This window comes from Xenopus laevis, chromosome 1S (assembly GCF_017654675.1).
Source record: "Xenopus laevis strain J_2021 chromosome 1S, Xenopus_laevis_v10.1, whole genome shotgun sequence".
NCBI classification, from domain to species: domain Eukaryota; kingdom Metazoa; phylum Chordata; class Amphibia; order Anura; family Pipidae; genus Xenopus; species Xenopus laevis.
The window spans coordinates 55,141,398-55,158,162 of NC_054372.1; the positions used below are offsets into that span (position 1 = coordinate 55,141,398).

Below are 16,765 nucleotides of genomic sequence, written 5' to 3' on the forward strand. Positions count from 1 at the left end.
TCATGTGTGTTATACTGCTTTCTGGTTCTGATGTGAAAGAATGCAGTGTAGTTAGTTCTTTTCTGTAGTAAAATGATTGTTAGGGTGGAATGCCCGTTTAAAGGAATTGTTCAGTATAAAAATAAAAACTGGGTAAATCAGATCATTAAGCAGAAACTGAGGTTACAGCTGCCATAGAAGCTAATGCAGCACCGCTGGTTATTATTTAATTCTGATGCAGACTACACTGATTTCTGTGCAACCATGTAATATGAATATGAAAAAAAAACTTACATTGTGAATGTTATTGTATATATACAGTATGTTGTGAGTGGGTTCCTGAGCTAATGTAACTGATAGCAGCCTAGAGCATGTACTGTACAACTTGTAAAGAGTATCATTTAATAAATGTTTACAATGCACTGCTGAAAATTAGCACTGCTTCTAAATGCACTTACAAATCCACATCCTGTATGACTAATTAGCAATATATTTACTGTACGTGCAGATGTAAAAACTGCAACCCTGTCAGGTCCTGGAGAGTACGCAGGCACACTAGGGAGACAAATGTCAGTATTGTACAGTATATTCCTGTACTAGCAATGCCACATAGTGCTTTCTCAGAGTTGTGATACACTGCAACTCTAGATTGAGTAGGACTCAGCAAGTTGGGAATACTCTGTGAAGTTTTATATTGGGGCCCAAAAGCAGAGACATCAACCAGCCACACTTCATGAAGTTATAATGATCCACTCCAGGCATTTCAGAGAACACTGCTGGCACATACTGTAGTACTGATATACTGGGGCTCATTTATCAACACTGGGCAAATTTGATCATGGGCAGTTACCCATAGCAACCAATCAGTGAATATCTTTTTAAAGCTAGCTGCAAGTAGAACAATGAATGCAGCAATTTGATTGGTTGCCATGGGTAACTGCCCATGGGCAAATTTGCCCAGTGTTGATAAATGACCCCCACTGACTCCTATTGAAGTACACTGAAAGTGCCTGAAACATCAAGTACAGTCGATTCTTGTGCTGAAACACAGATTAGAACATTTTAATAATCCCCTTGTATTAGCACTGCAAGGTTTCCATAAGGGTTGTGGTACACCAGACGTTTTGTCCACTGGAGTTGAGCAGCAGACATGGGAATATTTGCACACATGTAAAAAGCAGGCACACGGGTGTAATGCTCACAGGTTCAGGCTTAGTGACGGGGTACATTTATCAAAGAGTGAAGTTCCGCCACTAGAGTGAAATTCCGCAGCTCTCCATTCATTTATATGGGATTTTGAAAGGCGTGTTTATCAATGGGTGAAAGTGAAAGTTCACCCGCTGATAAATACGCCTATAAAAATCCCATAGAAATTAATGGAGAGTGGCGGAATTTCACTCTAGTGGCGGAACTTCACTATTTACTTCACTTTGATAAATATACCCCTATGAATCCTGTGACAGTGTGTGACATGTCAGCAACACCTTAACACAAACCTTAAGTATAATAAAATATCTTTGCCCAAAAATACACTTGGCACTGCAAAGATAGCATACTCATAGTCTCACAGTCACTGGTTGAATTAGCACATGTTCATACATGTGAGCAGTAACGCCACGTCAAGGCTTCAACCCTGTTACTGACCATTCACTCCGGGCGTAACATGCCTCAGGGGAAATCCAATGTGAATAATTTGCCATTGGCTCCCCTATAAGTGAGATGACATCTCACTCCATGTAACATTGAAATATTATCACTTATACATTATAACAGTTTTATAATATTATACTAACCACAGTAAAGCTTAAAACCGGAGGCTGAAAAGGCACATGTCTATGAAGATCACCCTTTGCTCATATCATTCTATTTAATGCTCTAGCTGATCCAGAGGAAGGAAAAAAAACCCCATCTGAAGCTGTTGCCAATTTGCCCCAGAGAGTGGGGGAAAAAAATCCTTCCTGATCTGGATCAGCAGTGTATTATAAAAATGGTGAACATTGCACAGACACATGCATGAAGGCAAAGCAGGTTGCAATATTAGCCCCTGTTGCCTTATTGTTACGCCCTTGGCCTTTCATATCTCACATTCTCTCACACATTCACACACCATGCGCTGCATATACTATTATACTATCCTATCCTATACTATTATATATACTATTATACCTAGTGATTACAATTGTATATCAATACTTATCTTTACCTATCTATACATATCAATACTTTTTTATACCTATCTATATCTTACCTGTTCCCATTTTGAAATTGTTTAGTGGCAGCTGATGGGAGGAAACAATTGAGGAGAAAGTTAGTAATTTCCTACTTATTTCAGCCAAGTGGAACTGGAAAAAGAAAAGCCAGGAATGTTGTTTTCTTCCTCTGCACTGATGTTTATCTGAGGTGACTCCAAGAATGACAGCTTCTTTCCATATGGCACGAAGCGCTTCTTTGATGGCTGAAAAATAAAAAAATATTTTAGTCCGGATGATGAGGAATGCATATTTATGATATTAAAATAGTACAGCATTAAATACTGATATTACATCCAAGTGGTCATAAATAAATAGCACTGTTGATTTTGTACAGTACAATATTCTGGTAAGGCAATAAATAATGTAAAAAATCAAATAGGCAGAAGAGAAATATTGTGTGTACCAATGAGCATTAATTCCTTTTTAGTGTTTGGCAAAAACATACTTACTGCTTTTGGCTGGAAAGGGGGTGGTATTCTCTTCCTCTCCAGCTCCACCCAGTTGATCGATGAGTAGAATGGGTGGTGTCTCACGCTCCCATAAACACCGAGACGCTTCTGAGGATCCTTTTCCAGGAGCTAAGGTTAAAATATATTTATTTAATAATGCAAGAATTTGAGAACAAAATAGAAAACAAAAGGTTTAATCTTTTTGTCAGGTATTTGTGATAAAATATTACCAATCCTCTACCTCACTGCTCATACCAACCTTTCCTAGAAGATCTTTCAAATCTTCATTCAGAGAAGGAGGGATGTTCGGCTCATCATTGATGGTAGACTGAATGACTTTCTCATTGTTGCTACCATCATAAAATGGGCAAATACCAGTGGCCATTTCACATATGATTATGCCCAATGACCACCAGTCAACTGCCACATTGTAGCGCCTCTTCTGCAGGACCTGGGAAACAAAAAGAAAATACCAGAATTAATTCACTTAACAAATGAATTCTCCAGTGGTTGTGTAAATGGTGTAAAAATATGGAATTGTATTTCTTACCTCTGGTGCCATGTATCCAAGTGTCCCTGCTCGGCCAATGATGGTCCTATCACCGAACATGTTCTTAACTGCCAGACCAAAGTCACATATTTTTATGTGACCCTCTTGATCCAGCATGATGTTTTCGGGCTTCAGATCTCTGTAATAAAGAGAGAATAAAGTATTTAAACAGGTGTTAGAAATAATAACAATTTAAACATTAGAGAGACCAGAGCTATACTGACCGATGGACAATGCCGCTGCGGTGGAGGAATTCCAGACCACAAACAATCTCCGCTGAATGGAACCTAAAAAGAAAATAGTTTACATAATTCATATAATTGCTCATGTATTTATTGCACAATTACTCAATAGAATTATAATGCATTTTCTGTGCCAGTTCATTTCAACTAAAGCACAATTCCATCCAATACTTACAGTACTCTGCTCATCTCCAGACGTCCATATCTTGCCAGATGATCTTCAATGCTGCCCCCACGGATGAACTCCATAGTGATGAACGCATGCCGCTGATTACAATGATGATTAAAAAGGAAAATAAGAATTGGCGCAAAAATGAAACAATTTAAACACCAATATTGATCAAAATATTAACCTGTGTTTGAAATGCAGCGTAACCATGGCACAGGAATGGGCTTGCACTGGCGAGCTTAAGCACACTGGCCTCAGTCACGATGCTGCTGAAACGGCACCCAGGTTTTTTCTTTATGATCTTCATAGCCACATATTTCTTCCTCTCACCTAGTGTAGCCAACATAACCTGAAAAGGGCAGTGTGAAGAGAGTTCATATTAATGCATATCTATATAAATAATTGGTTGAAACACGACAGCACTTTCTGAACTCGGTACTTTGTAATTGAATACAAATGTAATACCCACACATATCCTACTTGTGCCACAAATTGGGGCATTACTCACCTTGCCAAAACTTCCTTGACCAAGCTTAGAATAGAAGGTGAAGTTGTCAATACTCAGTGGATTACATCCTGTAGCATCAACTTCTTCTCCCTTGCTTTCAGCTATTGGAGAAAAAGATATCTATTATTAGGTCCTACATCTTAACAATTCTATCTGCAGTATAAATAACAAATTTCTGGCCAATCATATTATACTAGACATTAAGCCCGTTAAATAAACGGGCGCTAGACGGTCCGTGGGGCACATGCGCAGTAGTGCAATCCCACGGACACAGGGACTGGACGCAGAGACACTTCAACTTTATTATATAGGATTTGTGCTGCATGAGGCTAATTGGGTTTGGTGTTTAAGACAACAAATCATGACAAATGAACACTGGGATAGGAGTGACGTGAGTGTGTCCAGGGTCATGCAGACTACCAATACCAGACTTTTCTTAAAAATCAAACAAGTTCAAATATAATATATATATGGGCATATTTATCAAATAGTAAAGTCAGAGATCGGCACAGTCTGCTAGAGTGAAATTCCGTCACTCTCCTTTCATTTCTCTGGGATTTTTAAAAGAGTATTTATCAATGGGTGAAAGTTCACCCTTTGATAAATATGCCTTTCAAAATGCCAAAGAAATGAAAGAAGAGTGTCAGAATTTCACTCTAGTGGACTGTGGAGATGTCTAACTTCACTATTTGATAAATATGCACCATAGTGTGAGGCATCAATATTTTAGCGAGTTTTATAGCCATATACAAATAACAGTAAACGATTAAGGGACAGTTGACAACCATGGGGGTATTTCTCTGATGAAAATCTCACAGCAATTCCTTTCCACCATCTTTTCTTACCTGCTTCTCCATCTTCCCTGTTGTTGATTTGCTTCCTCTGTGGCTCATCACTTCTGGGTCTCTCCGTGGATTTTTCTTTTGTCTTCTTAAAAAATAACAGAATTATAATAAAAACAGATTTAGTTTCAAAAGTTAAATTCTTTTTATTCAAGTAAATGGTGGCTATATGTTTTCCCTTCCCTGCACTGTAGCTGTGTGAACTATAACTAATAAAATTTGCCTAGAGAATACTAACACTCCACTGATGTCTGGGATGAAAATAAACAAAAACTGAATTGCTCACCTCTGGGGCTGTGTATTCCAGTGCCCCTTTCTGAATGGTGTTGGTCGTGTCATCTTGGTCCAGCAGGATGTTTTGTGGTGCGATATACCTGTGACAGACAATAAGGCATTTATACAGGTGTTATAAATAGATGGAGATGCTGGGTGAGGGAAATTAGGGAATATTATGGGTACAATGAAGATATTCTGGTTCTAACTGTAAAGTTATTCGATAGTTTAAGAATCCTTTATATCCGTGCCAGTGCCTCTCCCTGTAATCTCCCCACTTACAGTTTTCTGGTTATCCGTAGACACCAAAATCGCACCAGCTGATCTCCAACAAACTCCATCATGAGGAAGGCATAATGCTGGTTACACATACAAATAAAAGAAAAAATAATTAGAAAACACAGCATACCCTGAATTAAATGTGTATATATAGAATTCAAACAGTAAAAGACAAAATATATAAAAGAAAAGTTTATTCGTCCAACGTTTCGGTCACACACAGAAACCTTTGTCAAGGAAAGGTTGTACGTGCTGGCGGTTCAGGGCTCAGGCAGCCAAGAATGTACCCCGTACGTTCTCCTGCAGCTGAGCCCTTCTCTCTGCATCGGCAGCTTTTGTTGCCTCTGCAGAGAGTCAGGAAGAATGACAGCCCCTTGGGCAACGAGGCTGGAGGGCTGTCAAGTTGGATCTGCGATGCAATTGTCACACATCTGACTTCAAAGTAGCATATGCGCCATGTATGGCGCTTCTGCTACTTCCTTACTTCCTCTCCGTTGCACACCCGCCCACTCACTTCCTGTTGCGCAGTTACTCTGCAGGCACGCTGCCTTGGACTCCTCCAGCGATCCTCCTGCTACAAAAATGGTAAGTGTACATTTTTTTACACACTTACATGCACTTACAGTACATTTATACACTTACACACACATTTTAGTAAAGATTGGTATTTTTTATTTTAGCACACTTGTTCCCTTTTGTACACTTATTTACACTTATTTACATGTATTTACATACAGAGACAACTGTTAGAAGAGCACAAACATGTATACACAAAAACTCAAGCTGTCGGATCAATTATTTTGTTATTTCGTTAATTTACGCTATTTTTGTGGTTTTATTGCAGTTTTAGCCCTGCATTAATGTTCCTTGTGTACATTTTGTATAGTTTTGCTGTTTGGTGCTTTGGTATAGAAAGATATATTTTACTTAGTTTGATCCGCTAGAATATATGCTTTCCAAAAATATATGGTTTTCTGGTGGTCATTTAACAGTTTGAGGATCTTACGGCACATAACGCACAGTTGGGGCTCTCTTTTCAGCAGCTTAGTTGGCTAGCGTGAAAATACATATGCACGTTTTTCATTTGGGGTCCGTACACACCACATACTTTGGTAAATCTATGCATATTGGGCATCAAACTATTCAGTAGACCTCTGACGTCCATATTTAGGGTGATTTTTCTTTGTACGTAAAACATTGTGTGCGATAAATGCGGCAAACTGCAACATTTTTAGGCGATTTTCAGAAATGTAAAAAACCTCTATGTTTAGAAAAGCTTTGCAGTTTGGTAGTTTGGAGTAGAAAGACGTCTTTATCTTTGTTAGATTCATCAGAATGTGTACTTTCCAAAAATATATGGTTTTGGGTTTTTTTTTTGCTGTTAGGAGGGTCTTGAGGCACATAATATGAAGTCAAGGGTCTATGTTCACAGAAGGTGAATCGGCAGCGGATAAAAGTCATATGCACTATTTTCATTTGGGATCCGCACATGCCAGCTGCCTTAGTATATCAATGCATATTGGGCATAAAAATGTTCAGTAGACCCTTGGCATCAATATTTATGGTATTTCACAATTGTATGTAAGAAATTGGGTGAGATAAATGCGGCCAATTGCAATATTTTTAGGTGATTTTCAGAAATGTAAACACGGCTTTTATCGTCAAATTTAGGAAAGGCTTGCGACTTGGTACTTTGGAGTAGAAAGACATGCATACCCAATTTGGATTCGCAGGAATGTGTACTTTCCGAAAATATATGGTTTTCTGATTGATTTTGCAGTACCTGAAATGTGGAAATTTTGCGACTTGGTGCTTTGGAGTAGAAAGACATGCATACCCAATTTAGATTCGCGGGAATGTTTAATTTCCGAAAGTATATGGTTTTTTGGGGTGAACTTAATTTTTTCTACCTTTGCCACCCCAAAACTAAGTAAATGTGTTGATTTTGCAGTACCTGAAATGACAGACCAGGCTTTCATATTTGGGGAGACTTGTCTTGATACCTAATCAGTGCTTGAATTGGGGTGGGATGTGGCGGGATGGCATGCCGTTACTTTTTTTAAAGGGCTAGTTTCCATCCCTGTGGTCGGGATGCAAAGATTAACAATACCGGAATGGAGTGGAGCTTTTTTTTTTCTCGCGCACTGTTTTTCATGGTTGACAGATGCTCTGTCCAATCATTACAGAGCCCCAAATGAAGCAAAAGCCTAATGGATGGGTGGGGAGTGGGCGGCCATATATTAACAAATAGCGCCTTGGCTCTGGCAGGCAGCCAGCATGGAGGAGGGCAGAAGTGCACAGGCAGAGAAGTGGGAAGTAGGCAAGCCTGCAGTAAAACTAACTGTAAGTTTGATTTTTTTTTGCTGTCTACCTCTGTATATTGCTTATCTGCGCTTACCACCAGGGATGACTGGGTTCTGTTCCTAGCACTGCTGATGATCTGATTCCCACTGCCAAGCTTACACTTTTTGCCTCTGCAGCCTGCTCCTGTAATCAATCTATCTGTCTATCTCACTATTTGTCTGTCTGTCTCTATCTATCTATCTATCTATCTATCTATCTATTTATCTATCTATTTCTATCTGTCATCTGTCTATCGTCTATCTATCTATCTATCTATTATCTATCTATCTATTTCTGTCTCTCTATCTGTCTGTCTGTCTGTCTGTCTATCTGTCTCTCTGTCTGTCTATCTGTCGTCTGTCTGTCTATCTATCGTCTGTCTGTCTACCTCTCTATCTGTCTGTCTGTCTGTCTGTCTGTCTGTCTGTCTATCATCTGTTTGACTATCTGTCTATATCTCTTTCTGTCTGTCTATCTATCTATCTGTCTATATCTCTGTCTATCTATTTATCTATCATCTATCTATCTGTCTGTCTATCTGTCTATCTATATATCATCTATCTATCTATCTATCATCTATCTGTCTCTATCTATCTGTCTATCTATCTGTCTTTCTATCTTTCTATCTGTCTATCTATCTGTCGTCTGTCTGTCTATCTATCTATCTATGGTCTGTCTGTCTATCTATCTATTTATCGTCTGTCTGTCTAGCTCTCTATCTGTCTGTCTATCATCTGTTTGACTATCTCTCTATCTATCTATCTATCTATCTATCTGTCTATATCTCTGTCAATGTCTATCTGTCTGTCTCTCTATCTGTATGTCTATCTATTTATCTATCTGTCTATCTATCTGTCTATCTATCTGTCGTCTATCTATCTATCTATCATCTGTCTGTCTATCTCTCTATCTCTCTATATGTTGCCTGTCTTTCTATCTATCTATCTATCTATCTATCTATCTATCTATCTATCTATCTGTCTCTCTCTTTGTCTATCTATCTATCTATCTATCTATCTATCTATCTGTCTGTCTGTCTGTCTGTCTGTATATCTCTCTCTCTGTATATCTATCTATCTATCTATCTATCTATCTATCTATCTATCTATCTATCTATCTATCGTCTGTCTGTCTATCTATCCATCTATCTATATCTATCCATTTATCCATCTATCCATCTATCTATCCATATCTAGACATCTATCCATCTAACTATCTATATCTATCCATCTATCTATCTATCTATCTATCTATCTATCTATCTATCTATCTATCTATCTATATCTATCCATCTATCTATCCATATCTATCCATCTATCCATATAACTATCTATTTCTATCTATCTCTCTCTCTCTCTCTCTCTCTCTCTCTCTCTCTCTCTATCTGTCTGTCTGTCTATCCATCTCTCTCTCTCTGTCTTACTGTCTGTCTATCTGTCAATCTATCTGTCTCTCTATCTCTCTGTCTATGTCTATCTCTCTCTCTATGTCTATCTCTCTGTCTATGTCTCTGTCTATGTCTATCTCTCTGTCTATCTCTCTGTCTATGTCTGTCTCTCTGTCCAACTCTCTGTCTATGTCTATCTCTCTGTCTATCTCTCTGTCTCTGTCTATCTGTCTGTATGTCTCTCTCTCTCTCTCTCTCTCTCTCTCTCTCTCAATAAACATGGAAATAGCAAAATAATAGCTGGAGAGGATTATTTAAAAGTGGGTGTGACCAAAATTATTTTTGCGCCGCAATACGCGCGGCACATGTCCCATCCCTCCACTTTTTCTGACCCAATTCAAGCACTGTACCTAATAGTATGTGGGAAATACATTGCTGCAGAGTGGAAGTTTTGAGGTGATTTTTGAAAATGTCACCAAAATTGCCAAACTTGCATACCCAATTTGGATTTAGGGGACTGTGTACTTTACGAAAATATATGGTTTTCTGGGGTGAACTTACTTTTTTCTACCTTTGCCACCCCCATAACAATATAAATGTGTTGATTTTGCAGCACCTAAAATGACAGACCATATGAGGTCTTTATTTTGGGGCCCCTATATGCCACGTGCTTGGGTACACCTATACATATTGGGCATCAAACTGTTCAGAGGACCCCAGGCTTTCATATTTTTCATATTTATATTGATACATAATAGTATGTGGGAAATACGATGCTGCAGGTTGGAAGGTTGGAAGATTTTAGAAAATGTCACCTAAACTGCCAAATTTAGGAAGGGTTTGCGGCTTGGTGCTTTGGAGTAGAAAGACATGCATACCCAATTTGGATTCTGGGGAATGTGTACTTTCCGAAAATATATTGTTTTCTGGGGTGAATGTACTTTTTTCTAACTTTGCCCACCAAACTATGTAAATGTGTTGATTTTGCAGTATCTGGAATTACAGAACTGATAGCTCAAATGGGGTGTCTACATTTTAGGGCCCCTATATACCACATGTTTAAGTAAACCTGGGGTGTTTTACATTGATACCTAATGATGTGTGGGAGATATGATGCCGTAGAGTGGAAGCTTTGAGGTAATTTTTCTAAAAATTCACCAATTTCTATAAAACATGATAACTTTAGAAAACAAATGCAACTTGGTAGTTTGGAGTACAAAGATATATTTACCTATTTATGATTCACCAGAATCTGTTCTTTCTAATAACGAGTAGTTTTCTAGGGTAAACCTATTGTTAGTGGAGTGTTTGGCTTTGAAATCAGAAGTATGCCGTTTGGGGAGCGGTGCTTTGGAAATCTGGTAGTGTACTGCTTGTAGATTTTGAGCTATACAAGTGAGAAATCTCCATAAAACTATATATATTTGGTAATGGCTCGTTCAGGAGACACAGACCTTTCCAAATCGTCTGTGCTCTCGTACATAAAATAAATGATGTTTCTGATATATTTGATTGTTCTTTGTGAAACATGATTTATTTCATTTTATTAGACAATTAGAACTCTATATTTTTTTTATAGAAGTAGAATTACACAAAAATTCTTTCATATTTTGAAAAATCAGGTTGTCCTGAAAAAAAACAATACATTGTTTTCCTGGGCAAACTAAAAGACCACCCCAGGAAAGGTCCTTAAAGTGAAATAGTACAAAATAGTACAAAACAGCGGACAGGGAAAGGGTTAAATCCTGCGAGTGCCATCACTTTATACATTGTATTTACTTTCTATGCATGAGCACCCAGGTCTCGACTGCCTTCAGGGTGTGGCTCATACAGGCTGCCACATATATATATATATATATATATATTTTTTTTTTTTTATATATATATACATACAGTGTCTGTGTGTGTGTATATATATATATATATAATCTAGTCTGGTCATTTCCCTATGGGACTAGACTGTAAATGATATTCTGATAAACGGCGTGTTCTGACATCAGGGCCCCAGGCCGCCGAATTTGATGCAGTGCGTTAGAACTTGACGCTGCGCTTCTGAAATTGACGCAGCGCATCCGAAACGGATGCCGACGCATCAGAAACGGACGCCAGATTGCCCAAATTGGACGCCGGCGACCAGAATTGGACGCCGGCGACCAGAATTTCGACTCCGACCCCCCCTCCAGACCCCCCCACAAAATGTAGATTATAATGCGTAATGTACCCCCTACTAGAAATTTATAAAGATATCAGAAGTCACCTTGGAGTTATGTGACCTGTGGCCGCATGCTTTTAAATGGTCGCATAACTCCTCGGTGACTTATAATATCTTTATAAATTACAGTAGGGGGTACATTATCCACTATATATAAGATTCAAATGTGTATATATATATATACGTATATGTGTGTACACATACAGTATCTGTGTGTGTGTGTATATATATATATATATATATATATATATATATATATATATATATATATATATATATATATATATATATATATATATATATATATATATAGAAAAAGTACTGGATCAAGCACTCCCACGCTGTAATTCATCAATTCACCCAGGTGCTATCCATTTGTCGGGTATTTAGAAGTATTCATCAATTCCGGATGCACACAAGGATTTTTAGAAAAATAAAAACTTAACTTTTATTTAATGTATCATTAAAAGAAAACAGGCCAACGTTTCGGTCCCCATCTTGGACCTTTATACTCTAGTCTGGTCATTTCCCTATGGGACCAGACTGTAAATGATATCCTGATAAATGGCGCGATCTGACATCAGGGCCCCAGGCCGCTGAATTTGACGCAGTGCATCCGAATTTGACGCTGTGCTTCAGAAACGGACGCCGGATCACCCAAATTGGACGCCGGCAACCAGAATTGGACGCCGGCGACCAGAATTTCGACTCCGATCCCCCCTCCCGACCCCCCCACAAAATGTAGATTATAATGCGTAGTGTACCCCCTACTAGAAATTTATAAATAAATCACTGCGTATCTTGACAGCGCTATATAAATAAATGATGATGATAAAGATATCAGAAGTCACCTTGGAGTTATGTGACCTGTATAGAAGCACTCGGCCTGCGGCCTCGTGCTTTTAAATGGTCGCATAACTCCTCAGTGATTTATAATATCTTTATAAATTACAGTAGGGGGTACATTATCCACTATATATAAGATTCAAATGTGTACCTGTACTTGAAATACAGCATGTCCTCGGCACAGGAATCGGCTTGATCTGAAGATCCTAAGCACAAAAGTCACAGAGCTGATGGTACAGCACTGATGGCTTGTCTTCAGAATTTGGCCTGTGATCATGAAAAACAACAGTTTCAGGAGAGCATTTTTCACTTTTTAGATATTTTAAGAAAATATTTATTTAGCAAATCATTTTCACATGGATTTCCTTGTATTTAAATCGAAGATGAATTTTAAATTCTTTTGACCACTGTTGATAAAGGCATTGAATTGTGTGACCTTGTGTCACCCGAAATTTATTTTGAGTGAAAATAACTGTATATATACAGTGTCGGACTGGCCCGGCGGGACACCGGGAAAATACCCGGTGGGCCCCGACCTTCAAGGGGCCCCGCCGGGCCAGACCCCCAATCGCAATAGTAAAAAAAAAAAAACGTAGCCGGCGCGATGCGCTGTCTGCGCAGTCTGCGCATTCTCGTCGGCACGGGTGCCGTCTGCGCATGCGCGCCGGCATGGGACAACGCCAAAGGGGAGCGCGGCGCTGGTGCCGCAGCAAGGGGAGGCAGGGGCCCTGCAGCAAGGGGAGGCGGGGGCTGGGGGGCCCTGGACAGCAGTCCCGGTGGGCCCCAGGCCCCCCAGTCCGACCCTGTATATATATATATATAAATCTTAATAACATACATGGCTGTATGTTGTGTAATAGATGCTGCTTTGCATATGCACAAGTCTTGGCGAAACAAAGTCCCTTACCCTTCAATGGTCCTTTGTCCATTTGTTATGATACACTGGGGTTCATTTACTAACACAGGGCAAGTTTGCCCCGGTTCAGTCACCCAAGGTAACCATCTAATCATTGCTTATACTATTCCTTCTTGGTGCTGTCTAAACAACAAGGGTTTTCACTGATTCATTGTCATGAGTCATATCTATCTATCATGTCTAAATGCATATCAATTTATTAAATGTCATGAAAAGCTTATTCTTGAGCAATGGCACCCAATTGCTAAGGATATAATGATTCAACCCAGTTTAAAATGATGTTTATTCTAGAAGGAGAACCCACATATAAGAAAAATACAGCCACCCCAAACAAAAAAGGGAGAATCAGTGTAAATCAGTTACATTAATCTGTAATATATAATATAATGAATTATTGAAGAATAGCAGCCATGGATATTTCTTTATTGCACTACTAAGGGATAGAGGATTTGCAGGCTGTGTATTAAAAAGGTGCAAAGTTTCATACACATCTAAACATGTATAGCACCCAATAAGCAGGTTGCATAATTAAAAGCAAACATCTTATCTTTTCTTCTGCAGTAGAGCCCACATGTAACAAAAATGTAGAAAAGTAAATCAATTACATTAAAGGGGAACTATCACGAAAATTTAAATTTCATTTAAGCTTCAGCATAATGAAATAAGAAGCTTTAACAAACAAGGGAAAGTTGTGCAATGTAGTGCAATGAGGCTGTGACCACAAAATACATATAGACAAATACAAGAGTCCTCTGCGCTTAACCCATTATCAATATATTTAAGACAGCGACATTTTATGCATACTGCTACTAAAAAATGCCTTACCCTTTAAACAAAACAGGGATTGTTTGTCCATATATTGCAATATATTTAAGATGGCCAACTACGTCAAAGTCATCCCATATCTGGCCAGTCCTATGCTCAATTTTATCTGATTCATTAAGAATTCTATTGCTTCATTATACATTTTACAAAGGGACTAGGTTTTACCGGCAACTTACTTGCTGCTTTCAAAGTAAACCTCCATACTTGGCTACCCTTTAGTCCCTTTGTAAAATGTATAATGAAGCAATAGAATTCTTAATGAATCAGATAAAATTGAGTAAAGGACTGGCCAGATATGGGATGACTTTGATGTAGTTGGCCAGCATAAATATATTGGAATATATGGACAAACAATCCCTGTTTTGTTTAAAGGGTAAGGCATTTTTTAGTACCAGTATGCACAAAATGTCGCTGTCTTAAATATATTGATAATGGGTTGAGTGCAGAGGACTCTTGTATTTGGAAATAAGAAGCTTTGTAAATACAATCAATTAAAAATTCTGCATCGTTTCTGAAATGATCAAGTTGATGTTCGCTATCCCTCTCTCTTCATTCTCTCTTCATGCAGCAGTTGGGTCAGATAGTCATTAACAGTTAGATCCAATATATTTTATAGGGGGGCTCACTTTCCTAGCAGATGTATTAGAGCTCATTCAAATAACAGATTCCAGTAAAGCAAAATAACTGCCTTTTGCACAAATCCTGCATGTAGAGAGACAGGATCCTGGTGATTTTAATAGAGTGTGCTCTAATACAAATTCTAAGCAAAATGAGTCCTCCTATAAGATATATTGGATATACCTGTCAATGATTATCTGACACCCAACTCCTGCATGAAGAGAGAATGAAGAGAAACAGATGCTAAGAGAGGGACAGTGAAGACAAACTTAATTATTTCAGAAACAGTACATCATTTTTTATTGATTGTATATAGAAAGTTATTTGTTTCAGTATGCTGAAGCTTACATTACATATCCATTTTCCCCTTTAATATTAAAAATATAATGTGGGGCTTGGAAGAGTGGCAGGGTGATTAACAGTCATGCGCAGATAACAGTAAATGCAGTAAATAGTAAAGGGGAAGAGGCAACAATTAGGCTATACTGATGAAAAGATAATTTAGATGCAATAAAATGGGCAGAATTTGCTACAGCTGTTGCCACATTGGAAATCCAATCTGCAAGTACTGTAGTGGTCAGTTTTAGAAGAAAACATCTTTAGTTTCTATGGGTTACTGCCTTTGACAAATTTTGTGGCTTTTATTATATATCTACCAATTATTAAGGCCACTTCTCCTTACCTTCTTCCCTGCCTTGCCATGGGATCCTCTCTCTCGTATCCACATCACCTCCATATCTCTCCAATCTCCTTTCTTGTATCCTCTCCATCTTCTCTTGATGTTAATCCTTTCTTCTATTCTTCACCCTATCTCCTCCTCTCCACACTCCTAGAGGGCACCGATCCGAAAATGCAGATTTTATAGCTAAGTAATCGCTTTGAATGCCAAAAAACTTGCGAGCCTCTCACTACCACTCCTCTCTCGCAAGCAGTCTCAGCAAAAGACAGTTAAAAACCGTTATTCTGTGTCAAAGCCTCTTGCATGACATCATCACCTTGGGCTCATGCTGAAAAATACCGTTGCATTGCAGGCCCAGGTACATATCTCAGCAGTCAAAGTGTAGAGCCATATACATAGGTAACTATGCATATATAAGATGCTGCTTGCCTTGTACTGATAACTTCATAAGAATAAGCTGCATTTAGGTCTATGAATTATCTCATGAATATATCTTTGCATTATAAAAAAATGTTGATACTACTAGTGACGTGAATGCTGCGCATGTGCATAGCGGATTTCACATAGAAAGTTGAAAATATCAGAAGAATGACTTAAGGTGACAGGAGACTGGGAGGAGGCTGCAGGATTTGTGTAACTCCCAATAAAATAGGGATATTGACAGCTCTGCACACTGTACCACAACACATACATTGACAGTGAGCCAATAGTATGATTTTTGCAATATTTCGCCCAATTTCCTGGAAGTCAGAACATGGTTCTGTGAAATAATTTATAGTAATGTAGTAACATAGTAAGTTAGGCTGATAAAAAAAGACACACGTTCATCAAGTTCAACCTTTTAACTTTTTTTTATTTAACCTGCCTAGCTGCCAGTTGATCCAGAGGAAGGCAAAAAACCCCATCTGAAGCCTCTGCAATTTGCCTCAGAGGGGGAAAAAATCGGACTTGTCCCTGGATCAACGATGTTGTGACTGTCCCTGCTATTCCTCCAGGACTATTTGTTGTGGGCCAAATGTTTAGATGGACACCCAGGTGCCCACAGTCTTCCCCATTATTGATTGAAGAAACCATCCCACATTTAGGCCGCAGAGGGGCAAATGCCTCATTAGACAGTTTTGTTCTGCTTATTGGTGAATGATTAAAGAAAGGCAAATCTATAAACTGCCAAACAACCATCTAAGATATCCAAATATACTTATATCTCCAACTATTCTATTGAGAATAAAAGTTGTTTGTGCCACTCAGGTAGGACTTCCTGGTTGAAAGTAATGCTAGTCAGCAACTTGATGGAATCCTGTTTAGGACAAACTTCCTAATTTCTCCTTTGCTAAGTATATATGCGTATATGTGATTGGATGGATGGAAGAACAGGGAAGTGATACAAACAGATCAA

General features: G+C 38.6%; 1 long non-coding RNA gene across 1 annotated transcript; it reads right to left on the minus strand.

Annotated features, from left to right (window-relative positions):
• Positions 1-3,217: 3,217 nt before the first annotated feature.
• LOC121399303 lies at positions 3,218-4,319 on the minus strand. Its single transcript, XR_005964893.1, has 3 exons — positions 4,150-4,319; positions 3,826-3,990; positions 3,218-3,739 (listed from the first exon to the last, which is right to left on the minus strand). It is a non-coding gene; the product is annotated as an uncharacterized LOC121399303 (long non-coding RNA).
• Positions 4,320-16,765: the final 12,446 nt, after the last annotated feature.